The 26736-nt window shown below is 41.4% G+C and overlaps 1 protein-coding gene across 2 annotated transcripts in view; it reads left to right on the top strand.

The window, feature by feature from the left end:
• Positions 1-11160: 11160 nt before the first annotated feature.
• The window catches only part of LOC115158534 (circadian locomoter output cycles protein kaput-like), a 43413-nt gene continuing 27837 nt past the window's right edge, over positions 11161-26736 (top strand). For both annotated transcript variants that reach the window (XM_029707608.1, XM_029707607.1), the window contains exon 1: positions 11161-11253. The gene's annotated coding sequence lies outside the window, so the exon portion shown is untranslated. The remainder of the gene's footprint in view (positions 11254-26736) is intronic.

Raw genomic sequence — 26736 nt, 5'->3', positions numbered from 1 at the left:
TTATTTGTGTTACGAGGTGTCATGAATTAAAAGCATTGTTATATTGTTATTTTTGTGGTGGCATGATTTTGCAGAAAGACAGATACTGCATAAGAGACTTGCACAAAGAGGTCCTGACGCAACTGGAAAATTGTCAGTGAACGCGAAAGCGGAGTGTGTCTTTGCGTGTGTGTGTGTGTGTGTGTGTGTGTGTGTGTGTGTGTGTGTTAGATGAAATATTCGTGACCATAGCCTACTTAGTGTGCTCAAAAAGAATACACACACAAATGTTGTCTTTCTCTGAAACATCTCCTATAATAACACAAGATTGAGATCTCACCCAACACTATTGTGCTGCACCACATTCTGTTACGATTCATATCCACCTTTCTAAACAGACTAGACCAGAAAGGCTGCTTATTGTCTCAATGCACTGGACAAAAACTGGTTAAATCAACGTTGTTTCCACGTCATTTAAACTCCAAAAAATACATTTTATGACATTGAATCAACATGGAAAACTGATTGGATTTTGTATTTTTTTCACCCAAGTTTGAACCTAAATCCAATGACAAGCTGACATTTTTTGTTGTTGATTTCACATTGAATTCACGTTAGTTGACAACTCAACCAAATGTAAATCAACTAGACTTTGAACTGACGTCTGTGCCCAGTGGGAACATACCAATGACTTTAAGACTGGCTGCATAACAAGTGTTCCCGTTTGCTCGTACTAAGAATTTAGAAAATTCCCCACATACTTGTGAAACTAGCACCAAAGCAATTGAAAAAAACTATTGACTAGGCACTACATAATTTTGGTTCAGTAGTTTTCGGTTTTGAGCAGTTTAATTAAGTGATACTTAAGTTTGGGCGACCCAACCAAATTCACATAGTCTAAGAAGTGTTAGATCTGTTCTATGTGTGCTATTTCTATGCTTCCCGTTCTTACATTTATTTTTGCATCTTTTACTTTCGGTTTTGTAAAGCAGCTTCAAACAGCTAAAATTACAATATTTTTGGTTATGTAAAATATATTTTATGGTGGTTTAGACGGTACAATGATTCTCTACACTATATTTGCTTGTTTTGTCACAAACTGAAATTAGGCGAACTATTCGAATTTTAGCAACTATGAAATGGCGGAGCGATATCTGCATAGTGAATCTTTAATTGTATTGTTAACAAATTACAAGAAAATAATTTCAAAAGTAAAGTGAATATTTCATTTTAAAAAGCAGATTGAATATCTATACAAATTGAAAGAGTGATTTGGTGCAGTGAACAAGTGACTTTGAGAATTTGGTTGTAGAGTTTTGAAACATGAGCCATTTTGATTATCTGTTTTGTTTTTTGTGCCACATACATTACTTCTGAAAATTGCACTGAAGTGATTGAAAAAAACTGTAATTGATCCTGTATCATGATATAGATGTGTGTACGTCTTCTGTTTTATCTGGTGCAATATTATGTTCAGCTGGCAGGTATTGTGTAGGCCGTCATCGTAAATAAGAATTTGTTCTTAACGGACTTGCCTAGTTAAATAAAGGTTAAATAAATTGTATTTTACCATCCCTTCTCATCCTTTGACAGAGCATTCTGGCTGGTGACAGAACACATGCTATGCACTTGGCTGAGTTCTCACACAGAGAGTTGGCTTGGGGGTGGCTTATTGTTTCACACCCCCAACTCCTTCAGCCTCCCACCCATAGTCCTGTATGGTTCTATGGCTCAGTTGGTAGAGCATTGGAATTTGCAATGCCAGGATTATGGGTTTGATTCCCCTGGCCACCCATGTGAAAAATGTATGCACGCATGACTGTAAATTGCATTGGATAAAAGCTTCTGCTAAATGGCATGTAATTGTTATATTTTGCCAACAGTTCAAATTGTTTCAGCTACCAACTATTACATTCAGGTGAAGAACTAAACTCATTCTGATGACTTACTAATTGTATTTACCTTACAGCATTGTAGCATAATTAATGGTTTTGTCTGGTCTAGAATATAGAATAAAAATGTATACTTTGTTTTCTGTTACCTAAAAACTATTCATATCAGTGTCTGTCACTTTTTCCTTTCTGGTTTCTCACTGTGGGTGTATTTATTTGAAAGAAGTATCTGGAAGACAGTGGACTGACAGTGACACATTAGTCCATGAGCAGGCTGCGGTGCCCTGGCAAGCCAGAGATTGGTGGGGGGTTGAGGTGGTTGGGGGTGTGAAATGACAAGCATCCCCCAAGACAACTCTCTGAGTGTGAGAACTCAGCCAAGCGGAAAGCCTATGTTCTGTCACCAGCCAGAATGCTCTGTCAAAGGGTGAGAGAAGGGCTGGTGAAATACAATACCTGCCAGGTAGACATAATATTTCCCCAGATAAAACAGAAGACTTACACACATCTGTACCGTGATGCAGGATCAATTACAGTATTTTTCACAACTATGTGGTACATTTTCACAACTCTAAGCACAAAAATCAAAACAGATCACTCATGTTTCAAAACTCGAAGCACATTTTCAATTGATTGAGTATAACAAACAAATTCACACAGTCACTCGTTCACTGCACCAAATCACTTTGCAGTCATACCATTTTCATTTTGAACTTCTCAAAATCTGTGGTAGATAAACAAGTTTGCATGTAAAATCTACAGGTTTAACTATTGTTTAAGTTAAATCAAATCAAATTGTATTTGTCACATGTGCCGAATACAAGAGGTGTAGAACTTACCGTGAAATGCTTACTTACAAGCCCGAAACCAACAATACAGTTTTAAGAAAATAGAGTTAAGAAAATATTTACTAAATAAACGAAAGTAAAAAAAAAAAAGTAACACAATAAAATAACAATAACGAGGCTATATACAGGGGGTTCCGGTACTGAGTCAATGTGCGGGGGTAAAGGTTAGTCGAGGTAATTTGTACATGTAGGTAGGGGTAAAGTGACTATGCATAGATAGTAAATAGCGATGCAATGCAAATAGTCCTTGTGGCCATTTGATTAATTGTTCAGCAGTTTTATGGCTTGGGGGTAGAAGCTGTTAAGGAGCCCTTTGGACCAAGACTTGGCGCTCCGGTACTGCTTTGCCGTGTGGTAGCAGAGAGAACAGTCTATGACTTGAGTGACTGGAGTCTTTGACAATTTATTGGGCCTTCCTCTGACACCACCAAGTATAGAGGTCCTGGATGGCAGGAAGCATGGCCCCAGTGATGTACTGGGCCATAAGCACTACCCTCTGTAACGTCTTACGGTCGGATGCCGAGCAGTTTCCATACCAGGTGGTGATGCAACCAGTAAGGATGCTCTCAATGGTGCAGCTGTAGAACTTATTGAGGATCTGGGGCACCCATGCCAAGTCTCCTGACTTGGACCATGATAGTTTGTTGGTGATCGATGTGAATGGGGGCATGTTTGGCCCTCCCTTTCCCTGTAGTCCACGATCATCTCCTTAGTCTTGCTCACGTTGAGGGAGAGGTTGTTGTCCTGGCACCACACTGCCAGGTCTCTGACCTCCTCCCTATAGGCTGTGTCATTGTTGTCGGTGATCAGGCGTACCACTGAGGTGTCGTCAGCAAACGTAATGATGGTGTTGGAGTCATGCTTGGCCACTTCATGGCTACCGACATGAGTGCTACGGGGCGGTAGTCATTTAGGCAGGTTACCTTCACTTTCTTAGGCACAGGGACTACGGTGGTCTGCTTTAAACATGTAGGTATTACTGACTATGTCAGGGAGAGGTTGAAAATGTCAGTGAAGACACTTTCCAGTTGGTCTGCACATGCTCTGAGTACACGTCCTGGTAATCCGCCTGGTCCTGCGGCTTTGTGAATGTTGACCTGTTTAAAGGTCTTGCTCACATCGGCTACGGAGAGCGTGATCACACAGTCGTCCGGAATAGCTGGTGCTCTCATGCATGCTTCAGTTTTGCTTGCCTCGAAGCGAGCACAAAAGGCATTTCGCCCATCTGGTAGGCTTGCATCACTGGGCAGCTCGCGGCTGCTTTTCCTTTTGTAGTCCGTAATAGTTTGAAAGCCCTGCCACATCCGATGAGTGTCAGAGCCGGTGTAGTAGGATTCAGTCTTAATTCTGTATTGACGCTTTTCCTGTTTCATGGTTCGTCCGAGGGCATAGCGGGATTTCTTATAAGCGTCTGGATTAGTGTCACTTCTTGAAAGCGGCAGCACTAGGCTTTTAACTCGGTGCGGATGTTGCCTAATCCATGGCTTCTGGTTGGGATATGTACGTACGGTCACTGTGGGGATGACGTCGTCGATGCACTTATTGATGAAGCCTGAGATTGAGGTGGTATACTCCTCAATGCTATTGGATGAATCCCGAAACATATTCCAGTCTGTGCTAGCAAAACAGTCCTGTAACATCATCTGACTATTTCCGTATTGAGAGAGTCACTGGTACTTCCTCCTTTTAGTGATCATCAATTAAGGATTTTATATTAGTAAAATGTATTTTTTTTTAAATTGAAAAGATAATCATATCAAAAGTAATGTGTGCATTGTATTGTGAAAGGCAATTACTTTATATTAACATGTGTTGCAATGTGAAAATGTCACGTCCTGACCAGTAAAGGGGTCATTTGTCATTGTAGTATGGTCAGGGTGTGGCAGGGGGTGTTGTTTTTGTGTGTTTGGAGTTGGTTTATTTAGAGGGGATTTGTTCTAGTTTTCATTTTCTATGTTCGTTTTCTATGTGTGGCCGAGTATGGTTTCCAATCAGAGGCAGGTGTCTTTCGTTGTCTCTGATTGGAAGCCATAGTTAGGCAGCCCTTTTTTCCATTGGGTTTGTGGGTGGTTGTTTTCTGTATAGCCTGTGTGCCTTACGGAACTGTTTTGTTGTTTGTTTATTTTGTTTGAGTGTTCTCTCTAAATAAAGTAAGAAGATGAGCACTATACCCGCTGCGCCTTGGTCTGTCCCTTACGACGCTTATGACAGAAACATGTATTTCTAGATGAAACACTGATTAAGTTTGGTGAAAAAGTGACTGTATGATTGTTTGTGTTATACTTTTAGTCAATTGAAAATGTGCTTACAGTTTTGAAACAACTGCCTTTTTGATTATCTGTTTGGAAATTTGTACTAAGAGTTGTAAAAATGTACCACATACTTGTGAAAATTGCACCAATGTGATTTAATAAAAACTGTAACGAATATAGTTTGATAACAGCTGATTGCTGAATACTGTAAATGTATATGTTTACCTCATAAATGTATCAATTTGACAAACATTTTAAAAAACAAATCACATATGGATGTGGCTGTAAATATTAAATCATCATTCTCCATCAGCCAGGCGGCTTCAATAGGACAAAGTGAAAATAGTCACAATGTGCTACCATTTGGAATTATATTGTTCTGTTCAATGCACTGCTGAAACACCTAGGTTGTACAGATAGTAACAATATATTCCACTCATCTGAATTTCATTGATACACTCTAAGCTGATGAATTTCAAGCAGAGAGACAGGCGATACTGTATCAGATTACAAGTCACGTAGAAAAGGTGATCTTGTATAATGTTGCATGGTGCAGATATGGCATACAACACCGTGCTACATAGCCAACTGCTTTACAATACCTTTATTTCTGATGATTTGTCTTATGTACAGTTGGTCGGAAGTTTACATACACTTAGGTTGGAGTCATGAAAACTCATTTTTCAACCACTCCACAAATTTCTTGTTAACAAACTAGTTTTGGCAAGTCGGTTAGGACATCTACTTTGTGTATGACACAAGTCATTTTTCCAACAATTGTTTAAAGACAGTTTATTTCACATATAATTCACTGTATCACAATTCGAGTGGGTCAGAAGTTTACATACACTAAGTTGACTGTGCCTTTAAACAGCTTGTAAAATTCCCCAAAATTATGTCATGACTTTAGAAGCTTCTGATAGGCTAATTTACATAATTTGAGTCAATTGGAAGTGTACCTTTGGATGTATTTCAAGGCCTACCTTCAAACTCAGTGCCTCTTTGCTTGACATCATGGGAAAATCAAAAGAAATCAGCCAAGACCTCAGAAAGAAAATTGTAGACCTCCACAAGTCTGGTTCATCCTTGGGAGCAATTTCCAAATGCCTGAAGGTACCACGTTCATCTGTACAAACAATAGTACGCAAGTATAAACACCATGGGACCACGCAGCCGTCATATCCCTCAGGAAGGAGACGCGTTCTGTCTCCTAGAGATGAACGTATTTTACTGTGAAAAGTGCAAATCAATCCCAGAACAACAGCAGAGGACCTTGTGAAGATGCTGGAGGAAACAGGTACAAAAGTATTTATATCCACAGTAAAACGAGTCCTATATCGACATAACCTGAAATGCCGCTCAGCAAGGAAGAAGCCACTGCTCCAAAACCGCCATACAAAAGCCAGACTACGGTTTGCAACTGCACATGGTGACAAAGATCGCACTTTTTGGAGAAATGTCCTCTGGTCTGATGAAACAAAAATAGAACTGTTTGGCCATAATGACCATCGTTATGTTTGGAGGAAAAAGGGGGAGGCTTGCAAGCCGAAGAACACCATCCCAACCGTGAAGCACGGGGGTGGCAGCATCATGTTGTGGGGGTACTTTGCTGCAGGAGGGACTGGTGCACTTCACAAAATAGATGGCATCGTGAGGAAGGAAAATTATGTGGATATATTGAAGCAACATCTCAAGACATCAGTCAAGAAGTTAAAGCTTGGTCACAAATGGGTCTTCCAAATAGACAATGACCCCAAGCATACTTCCAAAGTAGTGCCAAAATGGCTTAAGGTCAACAAAGTCAAAGTATTGGAGTGGCCATCACAATGCCCTGACCTCAATCCTATAGAAAATTTGTGGGCAGAACTGAAAAAGCGTGTGCGAGCAAGGAGGCCTACAAAGCTGACTCAGTTACTCCAGCTCTGTCAGGAGGAATGGGCCAAAATTCACCCAACTTATTGTGGGAAGCTTGTGGAAGGCTACCCAAAACATTTGACCCAAGTTAAACATTTTAAAGGCAATGCTACCAAATACTAATTGAGTGTATGTAAACTTCTGACCCACTGGGAATATGATGAAAGAAATAAAAGCTGAAATAAATCATTCTCTCTACTATTATTCTGACATTTCACATTCTTAAAATAAAGTGGTGACCCTATCTGACCTAAAACAGGATTAAATGTCAGGAATTGTGAAAAACGGAGTTTAAATGTATTTGGCTAAGGTGTATGTAAACTTCAGACTTCAACTGTATGTACTGTATAAGTATAATGACACTGTAAGACATATTTACAACATGCTCACAACCTGCCATTGGATACAAATTATAAAGAAATTGTGCATGTCAAGTTATAGTAAATACTGTATAGAAAATGATATTTACTGTCTATTTCTATTCATCACTTTAAAAATAACAGTTTTGAAATGTCTACCTTGTATTTTTAGCTATTAGATTAAATGTTAGTTAATCACTCACTACATGGTGAGCCTATTTATCCTTATCTGATGAATTGGTGACAACAATTTCTCAGCAAAACTGATTTTGCATGAATTACTTTTGAAAGATGTTTGAAACCCCAATAAACGCTCAATCAAAGGTTCTGAACATAAGATAAGAGGCATTACAAGTGTTATAAGTTTAGAGTTTTGTACTTAGAGCTTTGAAAATATACCACTTACATCTGAAAAATGTACCAAAATGATTGAAAAAAACTGTTTGTGTTGAAAACATATTTGATAATGGCGCTATCTGGTGGTTGCAAAAAGAACATAGTCCTTCTCTCTTCAGCACCAAGCTTATCCCAAGGAAATGGTACATTTCCTTTCATTTAAGACTGTTGAAAACCTTGTCCCTAAAGGGAGATAGGCTAGTCTCTTCGCTTGATCAAACTGAATTGACAAATCCTTTTTTTTGTGGAGGGGATAAAAGAAATAGAAGATAGCTGCTCCAAGCCAAGGCGCAGTTCTTCCTCTGAACAGTAGATATCGACATGCTGCAACAAATAAAACTTCACTAGTTGCAAATGTATGTACTTAAACACAGTTTCTTAAATGGATATAATTTCCATCAGCTAAAGCCGCCCTTGGAAAGCATAGAACTGCAGAAAAATATTATATGCTACATCAACTCACTTAGCAGACATTTCTAATAGCAATTATGCCACTAGTAGTTTCAGATTAATACGGTTCTACAATGAGAGAAACATCAAAATGTTCCCTCATTTAGAAATTGTGTACATTTGTTTAAGATTATTATCATAGTGTTGAAAACCATACAAAATAAAGTGTTTGTTTGTTCTCAGCTATTGGGTCAGGTTCTGAGTGCTTGTTTGTTTTTTCTCAATTCCTTCAGGGAAACAGTACATTTTAGCAGGGGCCACAGAATATCCTAAAGCAGACAGAACTTTGCGTCATGATGGTAGTTTGGTCCAGTAGTCCTACACTATTATTACTATGTTTCTTATTATTTTAATTTTTTATTTATTTAACCTTTATTAAACTAGGCAAGTCAGTTAAGAACACATTCTTATTACAATGACTATGTAGGCCTATACAGTAAATCTCCCACATCCAGCATGCTGCAAAACCTTTAGTAAAACAGTAGCCTAAATACAGTTTATTTGTCAGCTTGCAAACCTGCAAACTGACTTTGCACTGAACTATGCCCCAGAGAGCTATCATTAATGGAATGTGAGGTCAATAGTGGTAACACAATAAAGACCATAGTTCAAGTACTGTGCCAGATTTCATGTTCTTGCTGTACTTTATACCCTTATCAATGGGATACATTTCAGAGTAGGCTATAATATGGTGATAACAATTGCTAAAACAAATAGTCCATCATTTTCAAACAACCAGGTCAGATCATGTCTGAAGACCACACATAAATATTAAGTTCTGTAGTAGGCTAATATTGTCTTACTGGCTGTTATTTCTGTGGATTGTGTGGGTTTACATCTGAACTGAACAATAGCCCTGGTACATTTCGATTATACAGTATACCTCTCCTTGTTCCACTCTTATTTGTTCAGAAATCTAAGAAACGGATAGTTGAAATAGTGACGCTAGCTCCCACTTAGTCCTAAAATGCAGGAGCTTTTCTTAAATTGCTTTCAATTTTAACTGTAGGAACCATTAAGCTATAAAATAACCAAAAATATTGAAAGCTCGTGCCCAACTTTTAAATGGACGTTCTGTTTGACGTAAATCCTGTTGTGAAAACGCACAATCCAGTGATACGACACATCAGCTGCCAAGCATCTATTTTCCCGCGCGCACAGTAAAGGTTGGTTGACTCGTGAGTTTGACCTAATTGGCACTCTGCCAACGCTGTGTGCGCTCATGAAGGCCAAAGATTTGGAACGTTTGTATAACAGGAATTCAGAGAGCGCGTGCGTAGCCAAAAACCTGACCATTCTTAAAAAGATTCACATGAAACAAACATAGTAGCCAACATGTTGTTAACACCATCTAATAGCAAAATAAGGATTGTGTTTGCTGTCATTCTGTTTTATGATAAGTATATATACAACTAAAAGCACATTTCAATAATGAACAAAAATATAAATGCAAAATGCAACAATTTCAAAGATTTTACTCAGATGATCCAGCAGGTGAAGAAGCTGGATGTGGAGTTCCTGGGCTGGCGTGGGTACATGTGGTCTGCGGTTGTGAGGCTGGTTGGATGTACAGTCAAATTATATAAAATTACGTTGGAGGCGGTTTATAGTAGAGAAATTGACATTCAATTCTCTGGCAACAGCTCTATTGGACATTCCTACAGTCAGCATGCCAATTGTATGCTCCATCAAAACTTGAGACATCTGTGGCATTGTGTTGTGTGACAAAACTGCACATTTTAGAGTTGCCTTTTATTGTCCCCAGCACAAGGTGCACCTGTGTAATGATCATGCTGCTTAATCAGCTTCTTGATATGCCACACCTGTCAGGTGGATGGATTATCTTGGAAAAGGAGAAATGCTCACTAACAGGGATGTAAACTAATTTGTGCCCAACATTTTAGAGAAATAAGATTTTTGTGTGTGTGGAACATTTCTGTAATCTTTTATTTCAGCTCATGAAACATGGGACCAACACTTTACATGTTGTGTTTATATTTTTGTTCAGAGCTTTGAAAATATACCACTTACATGTGGAACATTTCTGTAATCTTTTATTTCAGCTCATGAAACATGGGACCAACACTTTTCATGTTGTGTTTATATTTTTGTTCAGTATACATAGGCCTACATGAAGAAAATGTTTGTAGGGTAGGCTATTATGAGAAAAAGTGTTCAGTAGCAACAAATAATAGGCTATGTGCCGCGTTCATATGCTTGTCGGAGCTTCCTATTTCCTACCTGTGATGTCGGAAATACGACTTCGTTTCATTCATCTACTTTTTGGTCGGGAACAATTCTTCAACCTATAATAAGACTTTAGCTATCTTGATAAGGTTGATAGGCTAGCTAACGTTGCTTATAGTTAACTTATCTAGCTTTCTTAACAATGACAATATCTGTAGTTGTTTAAAACGGATTTGTTATCATCTTTTGTTTCCCACTTGTAAACTTATTCCGACTTGAAGGGACTTTCAAGTGAAACTTACGAGTAGGTACTAGGAACTTCCAATATCTCGGATAGTGCATAAACGCAGCAATAGACCCGTTATAGATACACAACAACTATAAAAAATTAAAGTAAATATGACAAGAAGACACAAAAATAATAGTACTTTACAATATTGCATGAAAGAAACAAAAATGTGTTTGGCTGTGTGGTGGTAATCCTTTTAGTTTACAGATAATGGACCACTAATATAAACTATGAAACCTAATAAATCATTGAATATATAGGATTTATATGAAACATCTGGTTTTGTATTTAATATTCCGATAAAATACTAAATTAGCCATTTATCCATGTTGACTTTAAAGTTAATAATTCCGTATATATGCCTATACGCAGAACACTTTCTTGAAGTGCCTCCAAAATGTATAGGCTACTTCTTTCCAAAAATATAATAATTCAACAACAAAACTATTATGGTTATGGTTGTTGTGCTAGGCTATATGCTTTGTGTTATTATCTAAGCGAAACATAATTCACTCAAACGTCTTACAATATTTGTAAGATATTGATGAGTTTATCGTGCCAAATTGAATGCTCAGTAAAAATGCGCATGCGCGTCAGGAGACCGCGGTAGGCCCTGCTGTTTATCCAACTCCAGTTCAACCCAGCGCAGAAAAACAAGGAGCAGGAAAATCCCGATGAACAGAGAAGGTAAGAATTACATTTTCACCGACAAAATCCACAATAATTTGGAAACGCGCTTGTCATAGTGCGGACGCAGTCATATTGAAGAGGAGTAAACGGAGATGTTTTTTTGTTGTTGCTATGTTTGCTTGATTCAGAAGGCCTGGTGACCCACATTCATAATCTAGGCTACAAATACCGGAGAGTGAGCAGCAGAATGCCGCAGATGTTTTTGCTGTTTAAATATTCCTCGGGTTTCGTATGTTTACAATCTTCTGTAATATTGTTGATATATCTGTCGCATAATGTGTTAACTTTGTTTCTATATTTAACCTGGTTGCTCGCAGTGACCGCTGTTTTGGAGTGATGAAACGCGCAGTTGGTTTCGGGTGCGCGTTTGGAATGACAGCACAGTTGCGTCTGTTTCACAGTAATTACTAGTGATGGTCATTTTGGGGTTGAACGCTGCGGTTGTGCAGCGAAGTGGCCATTAGCTGTGGATGCGATTGTTACGTTTTTACTGTGCAATCGGATGCTTTCTCATGGATTTGGGCTCTCCCGTGTGAAACAAATCCAAGTTACCCAGAACATTTTCACCCAGGTTCCGCGGACGCAACCTGTAAACGTAGCGAGCGGGTTGATCCAGTGAGAAATTCCAATCAATATTATGCAGAGGAAATCAGTTGGCTATAACGGAGATGAACATTTAGCATGAGCTTGAATGGGTTTGTCAGTGATCAGATATGCTGCCAATGGGCATAATGGACACTGTAATCAAGAATGAGCTACAGTTACAATTCGAACCTCGGATTTTGGCTCATAGTTTAATAGCTGCAGTTTGGAACATTTGAGAAAAATACACAATGTAGGCAATGGGTAAAAAAATCCAGACCACTTAAGCAGATACAGTGGCTCTTGTAAGCAACATTTTGAGCATGTATACTGAACACAAATATAAATGCAACAATTTCAAATATTTTACTGAGTTACACATCATATAATGAAATCAGTCAATTAAAATAAATTCATCAGGCCCTAATCTATGGAATTCACATGACTGGACAGGGGTGCAGCCATGGGTGGGCCTTGGTGGGCATAGGCCCACCCACTGGGGAGCCAGGCCCAGCAAATCAGAATTAGTTTTCACCCACAAAATGGCTTTATTACAGACAGAAATACTCCTCAGCGTATGGTAGAGAAATGAACTCTCAATTCTCTGGCAAAAGCTCTGGTGGACATTCCTGCAGTCAGCATGCCAATTGAATGCTCCCTCAACTTGAGACATCTGTGACATTGTGTTGTTTGACAAAACTGCACATTTTAGAGTTGCCTTTTATTGTCCCCAGCACAAGGTGCACTTGTGTAATGATCATGCTGTTTAATCAGATTCTTGATATGCCACACCTGTCAGGTGAATGGATTATCTTGGCAAAGTAGCAATGCTCAAATTGGTGGAGATTTTGAGAGAAATTTGAAACATTTCTGGTATTAAAAAAAAAATTCAGCTCATGAAACCAACACTTTATGTGTTGAGTTTATATTTTTGTTCAGTGTATATGGCTTTTGACTCGGCTACAATGTATTCAACTGGTAAAAGTCTGAATGGCTATAGGTTACTCAACTGATTGGGTTACTAGAACTATCTGACCATCTTCATTCTATTATTTTACTGCCTTGATGTAGACTACAAATGTTGTTTATTTATGCACGGAATGCCTGACAAATGCAATTTGGGTTCACTGGCTCCTGTGATGCTCAGTAGTGTTGGACTGCCTTGAAAACATACCGATATGTTTCTTAATCAGCTGTAAAAGAAGCAATTCCATGGTAGGTAACAGTGATTTTTCACTTTAAAATGTACGTTAAACAAAAACCAATGATTGCAAAGTTAAACAAACCATACAACTCTATACACAATTTTAGTAACAGAGTGATGCACTGGTTGTGCAGTCATTGTTACTAAACTTTGCATCTGCACTCTGTTACCATGGAATTGCCCAGTATCATCTAACAATGGCCAATGTGTGTCTAGTCCAGGATGGATACGTCATCTGTTATTGATAAGTTGCCCTCTGACTTATGCCGATCCAATATCTGCACTGACGGACGCAGCGTGTAACTAATGCTGAAACATCCATTTAACCACGCAAATGGAATAACAAGTTGTTCAGTGGCTCTATGGTTGAACAAGTTGAGGGCAGGCCATGGTTAGTAATTCCTATTCCGTAATGAAATAAAGATTCCGCACACTCAGGATCAATGCACTAATTTAATTAGGCTAAGCTTTCAGTCGCAAGACCTTCATCAGAGCATACACATTCTTATCATTCTTAATAGTTATCCACTCTGAGCTGTATCTGTTTTGTTGACAGTACTAGAGATACCTAGTTTGCCCTGCATCTTGTGATATCTTTAGTGTTGTGTCTGTGTGACTTGTCTGAGTGACCTTAGTGTTGTTTGTGTTTAGGAGTTCGTGGAGAAGTTGTCCTTGAGTACTGCACAGAGCATGGTCTTTATGGCCCTTGGCAGCTCTCTTCCCTCAAACCATCATTGGGTGTCACGTCACAGCTCTCACACAATATTGGGCAGGAAGCCATAACCTGCTGCACAGTAGCCTGTTGTCTGAATTCTAGAAACTGCACAGTGACTTTTGGTTTGACTGTGGCCAAGTTAGGTGTGTCAGTCACTCCCCAAATAGTACACTGTTTATTTCTTAGCCTAAACCTTGTATTCTTAGAAACTGCACAGTAAGGAAATATGTTTGAGGCGATGTGCATTTTGACACCTAGACTCCGGCATACAATATTAGCTGCCCTCAGATGGAGTGACGTATGATGTTGTTCATTTGATGCCAAGATAAATCAAATCAAAGTTTATTTGTCACGTGTGCCAAAAATAGTGAAATGCTTACAGTGAAATGCTTACTTACAGGCTCTTTCCAACAGTGCAATAAAAAAATTAAAAAAAGGTATTAGGTGAACAATAGGTAAGTAAAAAATAAAAACAACAGTAAAAAGACAGTGAAAAATTACAGTAGTGAGGCTATAACAGTAGTGAGGCTATATACAGGCACCGGTTAGTTGGGCTGATTGAGGTAGTATGTACATGTAGGTATGGTTAAAATGACTATGTATATATGATGAACAGAGAGTAGCAGTAGCGTAAAAGAGGGGTTGGCGGGTGGTGGTTGGCGGGACACAATGCAGATAGCCCGGTTAGCCAATGTGCGGGGGCACTTGTTGGTCGGGCTAATTGAGCTAGTATGTACATGAATGTATAGTTAAAGTGACTATGCATATATGATAAACGGGGAGTAGCAGCAGCGTAAAAGAGGGGTTGGGTTGGGGGGTGGGGGTGGGGGGGGGGCACACAATGCAAATAGTCCGGGTAGCCATTTGATTACCTGTTCAGGAGTCTTATGGCTTGGGGGTAAAAGCTGTTGAGAAGCCTTTTGGTCCAAGACTTGGCACTCCGGTACCACTTGCCATGTGGTAGTAGAGAGAACAGTCTATGACTGGGATGGCTGGGGTCTTTAACAATTTTTAGGGCCTTCCTCTGACACCACCTGGTCCTGGATGGCAGGCAGCTTAGCCCCAGTGATGTACTGAGCCGTACGCACTACCGTCTGTAGTGCCTTGCGGTCGGAGGCCGAGCAGTTGCCGTACCAGGCAGTGATGCAATGAGTCAGGATGCTCTCTGTTGCAAGTCCCATTGATTTGAAGGTGGGGTGAATTAGCTGGCTAGTTGATTGCCAGTCTTTTGCTTTTACAGAAGCACAACACAACAGCCTAGGGATCTCTAAGCTGAACCTGACAGCTGATTCACTGCAGCAGGGCATGGCAGCTCAGATCGTATGCCCACCGACTACAGTTACATTACAGCCTGATAGTACTATGTCCTTAGGGCTTTTGATCTTGGAGCGTGTTACTAGTTCTTCACTGCAAAAGACCTTTGACTCTCTTGAGTCAATCGATCCAAACCTTTATGAAATGTGTACATAATAAGCTGTGGAGTTCGGGAATCGATCCATGATGTGGGGGTGTGATGACTTCTCTGTTGGAAATAATTAATGAGGAAACACTCAAACAGAATGTCCTTTTTAAAGGTGGCAGAGTGAGGAGAAATAGAAACAGGCACGTGGTAGTATGGCTGTAAGCCCACATCCCTTGTGTAGCTACTCTGAACTTACCCTCATTTTCATTATGATCTTCCAGTAGAATGGAGGCTAATATGCAAATCCAGCTCGTTCCAATAAGCCTACTTGACACTTCTGTCCCCTTTTTAGGTATAGAGGTATTTTTTCCCCAGTAATGTATCTAGGTCTAACTCAGTGTAGTACACCACCTCTCTTCTTGGGATGAATGTCAACTGTTTGATGCGAACTGACCACTCTATCTCATGATGTTCAGGCAGAAATGGACGCAGATGGCCTTTTCTTCTAGCATAAGCCTGTCTATGGCATTTGTACGCTATTGTGGTGCTGCCTGAAATTACAACATTTGTTATAGCACAGCACCAAAGCTTTCGTCACCGACAACAATATGTCACGTCTTTGACCATTGTCTGGAATAGCAAGCCTTTAGCCAAATTTCTGTTCTAGAACAGAACCGTCAGCACTGCGCTTCTCTCACATGGCACCACCTTGTCCTCTGAAAACATACACAGTCCACCACAGCCAACGCCGATGAAACCCAAATCGACACCATAACGCCATCCTCGGTCCAACAGCTTATTGGATTAATATAAACCAAAACTGCGGACTTAAAGAATGTGATGGGTGTTTTGAGGCTGTTTTCCCAAATAGTGGATTGTATTAGGCTAGTATCCAATTCCCTCTGGGTCTCTGCCTGCTAAAGACTGCATTCTGGCACGATACATTGTTTGTTTCTTTGGCTGGTCACAAGGACATTTGAGAAGCTTCAGGAGGGTCACGTCACAAGAATGTTAGGTAACAACTGTTTCATATTCCTACCATGTAGACTATCCCAAACCACAGGGCAATCTTGATATCATTTGAGTGTGATCATTTGAGTGTCATTGGCCTTTGTTTTGCTATTTTCCATGTGGACGTTTTGAACAAGGCGGATGTGCTGAGACCACAGGCTGCAGAGGGTTAGTTGCCTTACAAGGCATCTCTTAAAGTGAAGGAAGTAAGGAGATGAGGAAAAAGGCTGCATGGATTTTGAGGAATGTACAGTCTGTATGCAAGGATTCAATTTAGACTGGCACCATTGGTGTGACGGTCTGAATAATTTCTGCATAAACGCTGTGACGAATTTAGGTTATGTGTATATGTAATTTAGATTTGATGATCTAGCTCTGTTGCAGCTTATTGGGGATGGGTTTCTCAGTGCTGGTCTTTGGGTTTGCCAAAGTAAAGTCGTTGGTAAAATGTGTCCAGGTAATAAGTGAAAATGGTGTTACGTAAGTGTTTTGGGATCATGGCCTGATTTTTAAAACAACTAAAATATAAACAAACAAAAATATGATAGCCTGAATATCTTGAGATAAATAGGTAAAATATTTATTGCATACTGTTTCTGATGTTGGTGTGATTTGTCTACTGTTGTTTTTGTTTGTGTTGTTGGTGTATTGATATGATATAGGCTAGTCTTAGAACGCTTGGACATACTGAGGGCTCCTTGATGACTTTGCCAGAGCAGTCTGTCTGTATCTTGCATCTCCAGAGAGCACACTCTTCCTCATTCAGCAGTCTGTAACTGTGGGAATTTCCCCTATAGCCAATGATCTCACTGTCTGGGCTACAGCAGACAGACAACCACTGAACTGATGTCTCCTTCCACCCTCCCTCCATTCAGCCCCATGACTGAGCTTGATGATATGAACATTAGGCCTAATGGAGTTGATCTCAGCAGGAATACATTGTTGCTGGGCTGTAGTTGGTCATCTGTAGGGTAAATTTAAACCTTTTGGGATGTATGTGGCAAACGGATTTTGGAAGAACTAAAAGCAACAAGTATTGGGATTAAAGGCTCAAAACTGAGGCTTTGATAAATTGACATCCCTGATCATCATCACCATTGGCTGTGATGCTAGCCTATATGCTGCTGTGCACTCCAGTGTTTTTATGATGATTAGATTAGAAGTTTAATTGTCATAGGCAGGCAGTGTTTGGCTGAGCGTACTACCCTCTGTAGCGCTTTGCGGTCCCTGGCTGTGGAGTTGCCGTACCAGGCTGTGATGCAGCCCGACAGTATGCTCTCGATGGTGCCCCTGTAGAACAAGAAGTGCCCTCGGAGACAGTCTACATTTCTTCAGCATCCTGAGGTTGAAGACTCTGTCGTGACTAGTTCACCATGGTGTTGGTGTGGTTTAACCATCTCAGCTCCTCGGAGATGTGTACGCTGAGGAACTTAGTTTTTGATCCCGTTGATGACCAGGAATACGACTTTCCAGAATTGGATCCTTTGTTCGTACCCCCCAGGGCAATTGAACTTATCCCTGAGGCTGCTCCCAGACGCTGCCGGCAGAGAAGGGGTATTCGGGGTGGACTTCTAGTCCGACTCAGGAGGCGGGCACACCATCCCCCGCTTCTGATTAGATTACTCGCTAATGTTCAGTCTCTGGACAATAAAGTAGACAAGCTCAGGTCGAGGATCTCCTTCCAGAGAGACATCAGGGACTGTAACATACAGAATCATGGCTCTCTCGGGTTATACTGTCCCCGTCCATACAGCCATCTGAGTTCTCAGTTCATCGTGCAGACAGGAATAAAGAACTCTCTGGGAAGAAAGGCAGGGGTGTATGTTTCATGATTAACTACTCATGGTGTGATTGTGATAACCTACAGAAACTCAAGTCCTTTTGTTCACCCGACCTAGAATACCTCACAATAAAATGCTGACCGTATTACCTTCCAAGAGAATACTCTTCAGTTATAGTCACAGCCGTGTATATTCCCCCTCAAGCCGATACCACGACGGCCCTCAAGGAACTACACTGGACTTTATGCAAACTGGAAACTGCATCCCGAGGCTGCATTTACTGGTGCTGGGGCTTTTAGCAAATCCCATTTTGAGAAAAACTCTACCGAAGTTCTATCAACACATTGACTGTAGTACTCGCTTAGGAAAAACATTAGGTCACTGCTACTCACCTTTTCAAGACTCCTACAAGGCACTTCCCCGCCCTCCCTTTGGCAAATCAGATCACGACTCCATTTTGCTCCTCCCTTCCTATAGGCAGAAACTTGAACAGGAAGTACCCGTGCTAAGGACTATTCAAGTCTGGCCTGACCAATAGGAATACATGCTTCAAGATTGTTTTCATCATGCGAACTGGGATATGTTCCGGGTAGCTTCAGAGAATAACATTGATGTTTACCCGGACACCGTGACTGAGTTCATCAGGAAGTGTATAGGGATGTTGTTCCCACAGTGTCTATTAAAACCTACCCAAACCGTGGATGGATGGCAACATTCTCGCAAAACTGAAAGTGCAAACCACCGCATTTAACCATGGCAACGTGACTGAGAATATGGTTGAAAACAAACCGTGTAATTATTCCCTCCGTAAGGCAATCAAACAAGCAAAACGTCAGTACAGAGACAAAGTGGAGTTGCAATTCAACAGCTCAGACATGAGACATATGTGGCAGGGTCTACAGACCATCACAAGATTACAAAGGGAAAACCAGCCATGTTGAGGACATCGACGTCTTGCTTCTAGACAAGCTAAATGCCTTCGCCCGTTTTGAGGATCACACAGTGCCACCGACGCGGCCCTGCTCCCAAGTACTGTGGGCTCTCATTCTCCGTGGCCGACGTGAGTAAGACATTAAAGCGTGTTAACCCTCGCAAGGCATGTTAACCCGGCCTAGACAGCATCCCAAGCCGCGTCCTCAGACCATGTGCAGACCAGCTGGCTGGAGTGTTTACGGACATATTCAATCTCTCCCTATCACAGTCTGCTGTCCCCACTTGCATCAATATGTCCACAGTTGTTCCTGTACCAAAGAAAGCAAAGTCAACTGAACGAAATGTCTATCGCCGCGAAGCACTCACTTCTGTCATTATGAAGTACTTTGAGAGGCTAGTTAAGGATCTGTCGTGTCTTTGGCTATGCCGGATTAAGTGATATGACATGCTATTCTATAAAATAATTTCTCTGTAATTAATATTACCTGACTAAGCTAATCGGGTAAATGTAATTAACTAGAAAGTCGTGGCACCATGAAAGAATGTTTATAGAGCTGTTATCTTCCGAATAAACTCTTAAAGACCTAGTAATCTTTTACATCAGTAGCAGTCAATATTTAATCCTGACCTTATTCAGTCTCATCTGAAAGTTGTAAATTCTTGGTTATCTTCACGAACCCTGGCTAACAAGTTGAATCAGCAATACAACATTTGGGGTTAATTATTTATTTACTAAATACATAAATAATCACACAGAATTACATCTACACCGAATGGATCAAACATTGATTACAAACTATGCCATAAAGGAAAATGTCCCTTGCGGACGGAACAGATATGACGGCTGGTTACACAAAGAAAGGGGGTTGGGTTTTGAATGAAAGAGCGGGAAGACTGAGGAACAAAAATATTTTATCTCTATCGGGCCGTAGGCAGCTATGCTATCGTAAATATAGTATCTTATGCATTCTAAATAACCGGCCATTTGAAAAAGGAAAGTGCAATAAATATTTACTCTGAGCTGCGCTTCGGTAGATTGGTCGTAGATAGAAAGCGGGTTGTCCAGCATGGATCTCTTGTCCTCTGAAGAATGTCTCTGGTGGTAAACTGGTTACGTTGTAGTATCGTTGTGTGTGTGTGTGTGTGTTAGACTGGATACGTCGTCCGTCCTTTCATTGCCCACGTTTACAGCGGCTGCTCCTAATTCAACAGCTAGGAGGTATCACTTCTGGAGTGAATCGGAGTTCAAAGTTCATACCAAGTTGCCATACTTTTAAGCTCGTGCTATATTCTGGCTGGTATAGTCGAAATTCATCCTTTCGTCGTGTTGATCGTCATCTTCATGTTGAAATTCGATGCTAATTTCATTAGGTTCTTGTCGTTCAACCAGAGCTCACGCGGAGGTTGGCTTAGTTCTGTAGGTGATCTTTGTCCTTTCAACGTGGGGACCGCAAGTCCTCACGTCCTTGGAACAGAAAGTTTAATTTTTGTCAACGGGTTTATAGAGTGGTGAAAGAAGGGCGTGTTTCATAGTTTACAACCAATGTCTGTTCACTTGGGCGGGGCCTCTGAGTGAGCAGAGTTTCTCTATGACAAACCGTTCTCTCATTTAAGAAGCTAAAATTACATTTCATCTTTTCACAAATAGTTTCATATTTAAACATTTTAAAATCCATAACAATTCCATGTGAATCTGATAACTAGAATGTGTCGACTTTCCAAGATACAGTTTATGTCATCCTGTCATTGGTAGTAATGTCTCAGACAACAACTGATCTGAGATCATATTCATTAAGTACCAACGCATATTTTCAACTGGTTGGATTACTGAAATATGGTTCCGTTTCCCACCTTTTGATGTTACCAGACTCTTTTTGTTACAAAGGCTTTACAAGAGTCAACTCTATAAAGTAGAGAGAGAGAAAAGGGGAAAGGTATTTATGGGGGTCATAAACCTCCCCCAACAGACCAACGTCATGACAGATCATATTACCTCCACCTTACCTGACACCCTAGACACACTTAATTTCCCTTACCGACTCAATAGATCCACAGACGATTTAATCGCCATCGCAATGCACACTGCCCTAATCCCATCTGGACAAGAGGAATACCTATGTAGGAACGCTGTTCATTTAACACCATAGTACCCTTCAAGCTCATCATTAAGCTCAGGGCCCTGGGTCTGAACCCCGCCCTGTGCAACTGGGTCCTGGACTTCCTGACGGGCCGCCCCCAGATGGTGAAGGTAGGAAACGACACCTCCACTTTGTGATCCTCAACACAGGGGCCCCACAAGCGTGTGTGCTCAGCCCCTTCCTGTACTCACCTCTTCAACCTCAGGAGGCTGAAGAAATTTGTCTTGGCCCCTAAGACCCTCTGAAACTTTTACAGATGCACAATTGAGAGCATCCTGTCAAGCTGTATCACCGCCTGGTATGGCAACTGCACAGCCTGCAACCGCAGGGCTCACCAATGGGTGGTACGGTCTGCCTAATGCATCACCGGGGGCACACTGCCTGCCCTCCAGGACACCTACAGCACCCGATGTCACAGGAAGGCCAAAAAGATCATCAAGAACATCAACCACCCGAGCCACTGCCTGTTCACCCGGCTATCGTCCAGAAGGCGAAGTCGGTACAGGTGCATCAAAGCTGGGGCCGAGAGACTGAAAAACAGCTTCTGTCTCAACCCAGCTACTCAACCCTGCACCTTAGAGGCTGCTGCCCTATAAACATAGACATGGAATCAGTGGTCACTTTAATAATAGAACACTAGTCACTTTAATAATGTTTACATACTGCTTTACTCATCTCATGTGTATACGGTATTCTATTCTACTGTGCTTTAGTCAATGCCACTCTGTCATTGCTTGTCCTAATATTTATATATTTCTTTATTCTATTCTTTTACTTTTAGATGAGTCAATTGTTAGATACTACTGCACTGTTGGAGCTAGGAACATAAGCATTTTGCTACACCCCCAATAACATCTGGTAAATATGTGTATGTGACCAATAAAATTAGATTTGAGGATGGGGGCGTGCCCAGGTACACAGGGAGTACAGGAGGGGACTGAGGATGCACTCATGTGGGGCCCCCATGTTGAGAATCAGTGTCATGGAGGTATTGTTGCCATAGGTGTGTGCAGTAGGTGAGGTGTTTGTTGACTCTGTTGTCTGATGAGTCATGCTAGTGTAGCAGGTAACTATGAAATTGGAAATGCTTTTGTTAGTCTGTTTGACCCCAGCCAATAAAGACTACCTTTGGACCAGGCGTGTCTGCAGGACTTTTTCACATGCAGAGAAAAACGCTCATGAAGGCCAACACTCATGATGCATATGGGGGTAGGTGTTGACCAGTTGGCATGGCATCTTTTCATTTCCTCCTTTCATGTGCTGGCCTGGCAGTGCTCATTCCCCCTCTTTCTCTCTTTTTTTTAACCCCACTGACCCAGTTGGCTGCAGTGCGGGGCCCTTGGTATGGTTCAGGCCCCTGTGGGACAGTGGTGGGAACCCTGCCAGCCTCTCCCTTCTCCCGCTGCTGGTCGAAACTGCTGCTCTACTCTCAGACATTCCTGTCTGTGGGCTGTGGGACACATGCAAGCAAAGACTCCTTTTGTGCTGCCCGGTGCTGCGGATGTATGTTCTTGGGTGGAACACAGCTGGCTGCCCAGCTCTGGGGGGCTTCAGCTGCCCAACTTTGGGGGGCTTCAGCTGCCCAGTGGTGGAGAGACTGGCTGGGGTGGGCAGGGCACTGGGTAGCAGCATGGATAGAGGAATAGCTCCAGACCTAGGCTTTAGCCTAAGCCCAGCTACAGTATGGGTCAATGACCATCAGAAGAATCAAGCCTGCTGCTGTTTGTCAGTAACTCCACTTACCAAGAAATCCACTGTATTCTCTGTTTTCTTGGAAATGTCAGCCTACTAATTAGAAGCCATTAACCACAGTGTGCACTGTAGCAGGCACACCCTCTCTTATTGTCTGAACGTGATTAACAGGGAGAGGTGCAGCCTCCGATCTGATAGCGGGAGAGAGAGAAGGTGTATATGCAAAGTGTGTGTAAATGTGTATTTGGTTGCAGTTCCCAGCAGTGAATGTGTTGATGCTCGTTGGTGGTTTCTGACTGCATTAGATTAATGAGGGATTCTCTGCCACAATAGCTGCGTTTACACAGGCAGCCCAATTCTGATATTGTTTTTCCACTAATTGGTCTTTTGACCAATCACATCAGATCATTTCACATCATATCAGAGCTGATCTGATTGGTCAAAAGACCAATTAGTGAAAAAAATGTATCAGAATTGGGCTGCCTGTGTCAACGCAGCCATAGAGCAGAACCTCTCCTCCAGTTTATTGTCTGAAGGTTTTAAATGTTGGCGATGCGAGCCGATGGACCCGTTTCTATGGCTATGGCGGACTCATTTTTCCCATCCCTACTGTAAGCTCCCTGCTGCTACTTTTCAGATGTCGACACTCGGGCTTTCCTACCCACTCATTAATAAATGGACCACAAATCCTCATTGGTTTCAGGTGTCAGGACTGGTACATACAGGCTTAGGCTCAGTTTAGAGAGGACCCGTTCTGTATGCCAAGGTCCATATGATCCGGATCAGATTTTTTTGTTTAATCTAGGTACGTTTTTTTTGGTTCTGTTTTCCTTACCTTTATTTTCTGTATTCCTTCTTTGTTCTGCTCTGTTTACCCTGCTATATTCATTTTAACCCTGTTTTATTTTTACAATGCTTCTAGACCAAAATGGGGAAAGCGCTTTCCTTGATGGAAAGAGTTTCTGCTGTATAATGGCAGGGGTTGGGCATGCTTGGTGATTGAGTCTCTCTCTCTCTCTCATATATTAAAAACAGGGAGTTTCTACTGTATAACATAGAAAGCACACGTATGGGGACAGTCTCTTCTCTATAGCATTACGGAACACTCAAACGGTAATGGATGGTTTAGACTGCTAGCAAGCAGCATCCAGTGATGGAGGTAGGTCCTCTCTGCGGTAGTTAGACCATCATAGGGCAGCCTCAGCCAGATATAAAGGGATTCTCTCTGCTCTATTTTAGAATAGGGGAGGCTCACTCCGTGATGGAGTCTCAACTGTAGAGGAATTCAGCTAGGCTATTTTTACCCTGCAAGGCGCGGGCGGTTGCTATGGCTTTGCCGATGGGCACCGTCGCTATGAGTGCGTGACGACAAGCGGCACCGAGGATCCACTTCACGCACAGCACATCAGCACAATTTGTGTGTGTAGAAATGGTGAGATTTTGTGAGTGCGAGAAGCTATGTATTTGAGGCTACTGAGAAATGATGAAGGGGCTTCTGTGTGGGAGGTGTATTTATCTGTTCGGGTGTATATGAGGGAGAAACAGAACATTTGCGGCGTCAGTGATTTGAGTGGCTGCTTTAAACATTTCTCTTTCCCTTCCAACAATTAATTTTCCATTTCCCTCCATCTCTTCTCTTCGTAGTTCCTTTGTCTCACTACTGCCCCGGGGAAGCCAGGATGCATTTGGTTACTGTGTGATTGGCTTCCAAATGTTGTAAAATGCCGGTTAGGGACTTGATTGGTTGTTCAGGGCTCATGGTGACATACTCTGCTCACTGGTTGGCTGCTCAGGGTTTTACGGTGACTGAAAGTGCTCTGTTATTGGCTGCCTGTGGAGCTGTGATGAAGTTTAAAGGGGAAGGAGGAAGAAAGTAGGTCATTGTGTCAGCAGGTCAGTGAAGCACTGAGTGCAGTTATACAAGCACAGCTTTTTGCTGCAGCTACCGCTTGTGTTGCTGCTGCTACTGCAACTATTGCTGCTTTAAAGGAAACAGAAATGTTGCTATTAACCCTACTTCCTATCATTCTTCTGCTCTCACATAATGCTTTGTCTGCATGTCTTTTCCCACTGTCAACACTGACTCTTTTCAGTGTTGACAAAGTTTTAGTGATTGTCAGCTTTAAAATGAACAGTGTATGAATGAAACAGTGCTCTCTGCTTTGGTCTGATTACCCCTCCAAAAGCTGTAGGTGAGATGAGACACCACTCACTTGCTGTGACCCATATTCCCCTTATGTAGCCCTGCCCACTTGACCCGAGCTATTTTGAACGCGTTTGTCTTTCAACTTCCTGCGCATTGACACACAAGCAAAACCATTGTAAAATATGAATTACATTTGTCAAAACTATTAAATAATGTGCACAGAATTTGAAATATGTTAATTATTATCTGTTGAGGAAAATGTATGAAAACATTTTAAATGTTAGCCACATTTTTTTTCAATCAATGCTTCAATGGCCAATGTCGTTAACGCAGAATATCAATGACAAAAGACAAACAGTGCCAAAATGTTTTATGTAAATAACATTAGGATATTTTATCTGTTGTGCCTCAAAGCTAACTAGCTAACCTGCCATGTTAACTCTATGGGAATGCTAATTATGCTAATGTCGGCTTCCGAGTGCTTATACTACGAAAACACATTTTTCAATGTTTTTCCCCACCATGAAATTACCATATCTTTCAATTCTGTGCACTTTATTTATAGCCTGATCACTCACACTCATTTCTTTCCGCTGCTCTGTTGTTTGCCACATGCTTGAGTGTGAGACGGCCATCATTGAAGTCGTTTGTGGTGACGAGAGGTGTCAACAGCGATTTTTGAGCATCTCTAACCAATGAGTATCAAAGCCAATGACCAATTTTCAAATCGCTGCTTGTCCACGTGTTCTGGCTCTGGCCCAACCCATCGGTTTCTGGACCAATCAGATGGCGCCGTTGTTGCCAGGTTACATAAGGTGGATAGAAACTCTGCTGCTGCTGTTACATACATGGTCATGTTGAGAATTTATTAAACCTGTAACCTTATGTTATCGACAGAGACCCTCACATTTTATGTTATGGGCAGAGTCGTCGTTCTCTGTGTGATGTGTTTGTGGTGTGAGAGCCTGTGTGTCCTGCTGCTTGTGCAGGTCAAATGTATCTGTTTTTTTATTTATTTCACCTTTATTTAACCAGGTAGGCTAGGTGAGAACAAGTTCTCATTTGCAACTGCGACCTGGCCAAGATAAAGCATAACAATTCGACACATACAACAACAGAGTTACACATGGAATAAACAAAACATACAGTCAATAATACAGTAGAAAAAAAGAAAACAAAAAGTCTATATACAGTGAGTGTAAATGAGGTAAGATAAGGGAGTTAAAGCAATAAATAGGCCATGGTGGCGAAGTAATTACAATATAGCAATTAAACACTGGAATGGTAGATGTGCAGAAGATGAATGTGCAAGTAGAGATACTGGGGTGCAAAGGAGCAAGAAATAAATAAATAAATACAGTATGGGGATGAGGTAGATGGGCTGTTTACAGATGGGCTATGTGCAGTGATCTGTGAGCTGCTCTGACAGCTGGTGCTTAAAGCTAGTGAGGGAGATATGAGTCTCCAGCTTCAGTGATTTTTTTATTTATTTATTTATTTATTTTTTGTGTTTTTTTTGTTGTTGTAGTTTGTTCCAGTCATTGGCAGCAGAGAACTGGAAGGAAAGGCGACCAAAGGAGGAATTGACTTTGGGGGTGACCAGTGAGATATACCTGCTGGAGCGCGTGCTACGAGTGGGTGCTGCTATGGTGACCAGTGAGCTGAGATAAGGCGGGGCTTTACCTAGCAGAGACTTGTAGGTAACCTGTAGCCAGTGGGGTTGGCGACGAGTATGAAGTGAGGGCCAACCAACTAGAGCGTACAGGTCGCAGTGGTGGGTAGTGTATGGGGCTTTGGTGACAAAACGGATGGTACTGTGATAGACTGCATCCAATTTGTTGAGTAGAGTGTTGGAGGCTATTTTATAGATGACATC

Source organism: Salmo trutta, chromosome 22 (genome assembly GCF_901001165.1).
Source record: "Salmo trutta chromosome 22, fSalTru1.1, whole genome shotgun sequence".
NCBI lineage: Eukaryota > Metazoa > Chordata > Actinopteri > Salmoniformes > Salmonidae > Salmo > Salmo trutta.
This window is presented reverse-complemented; position numbering and strand designations above follow the sequence as displayed.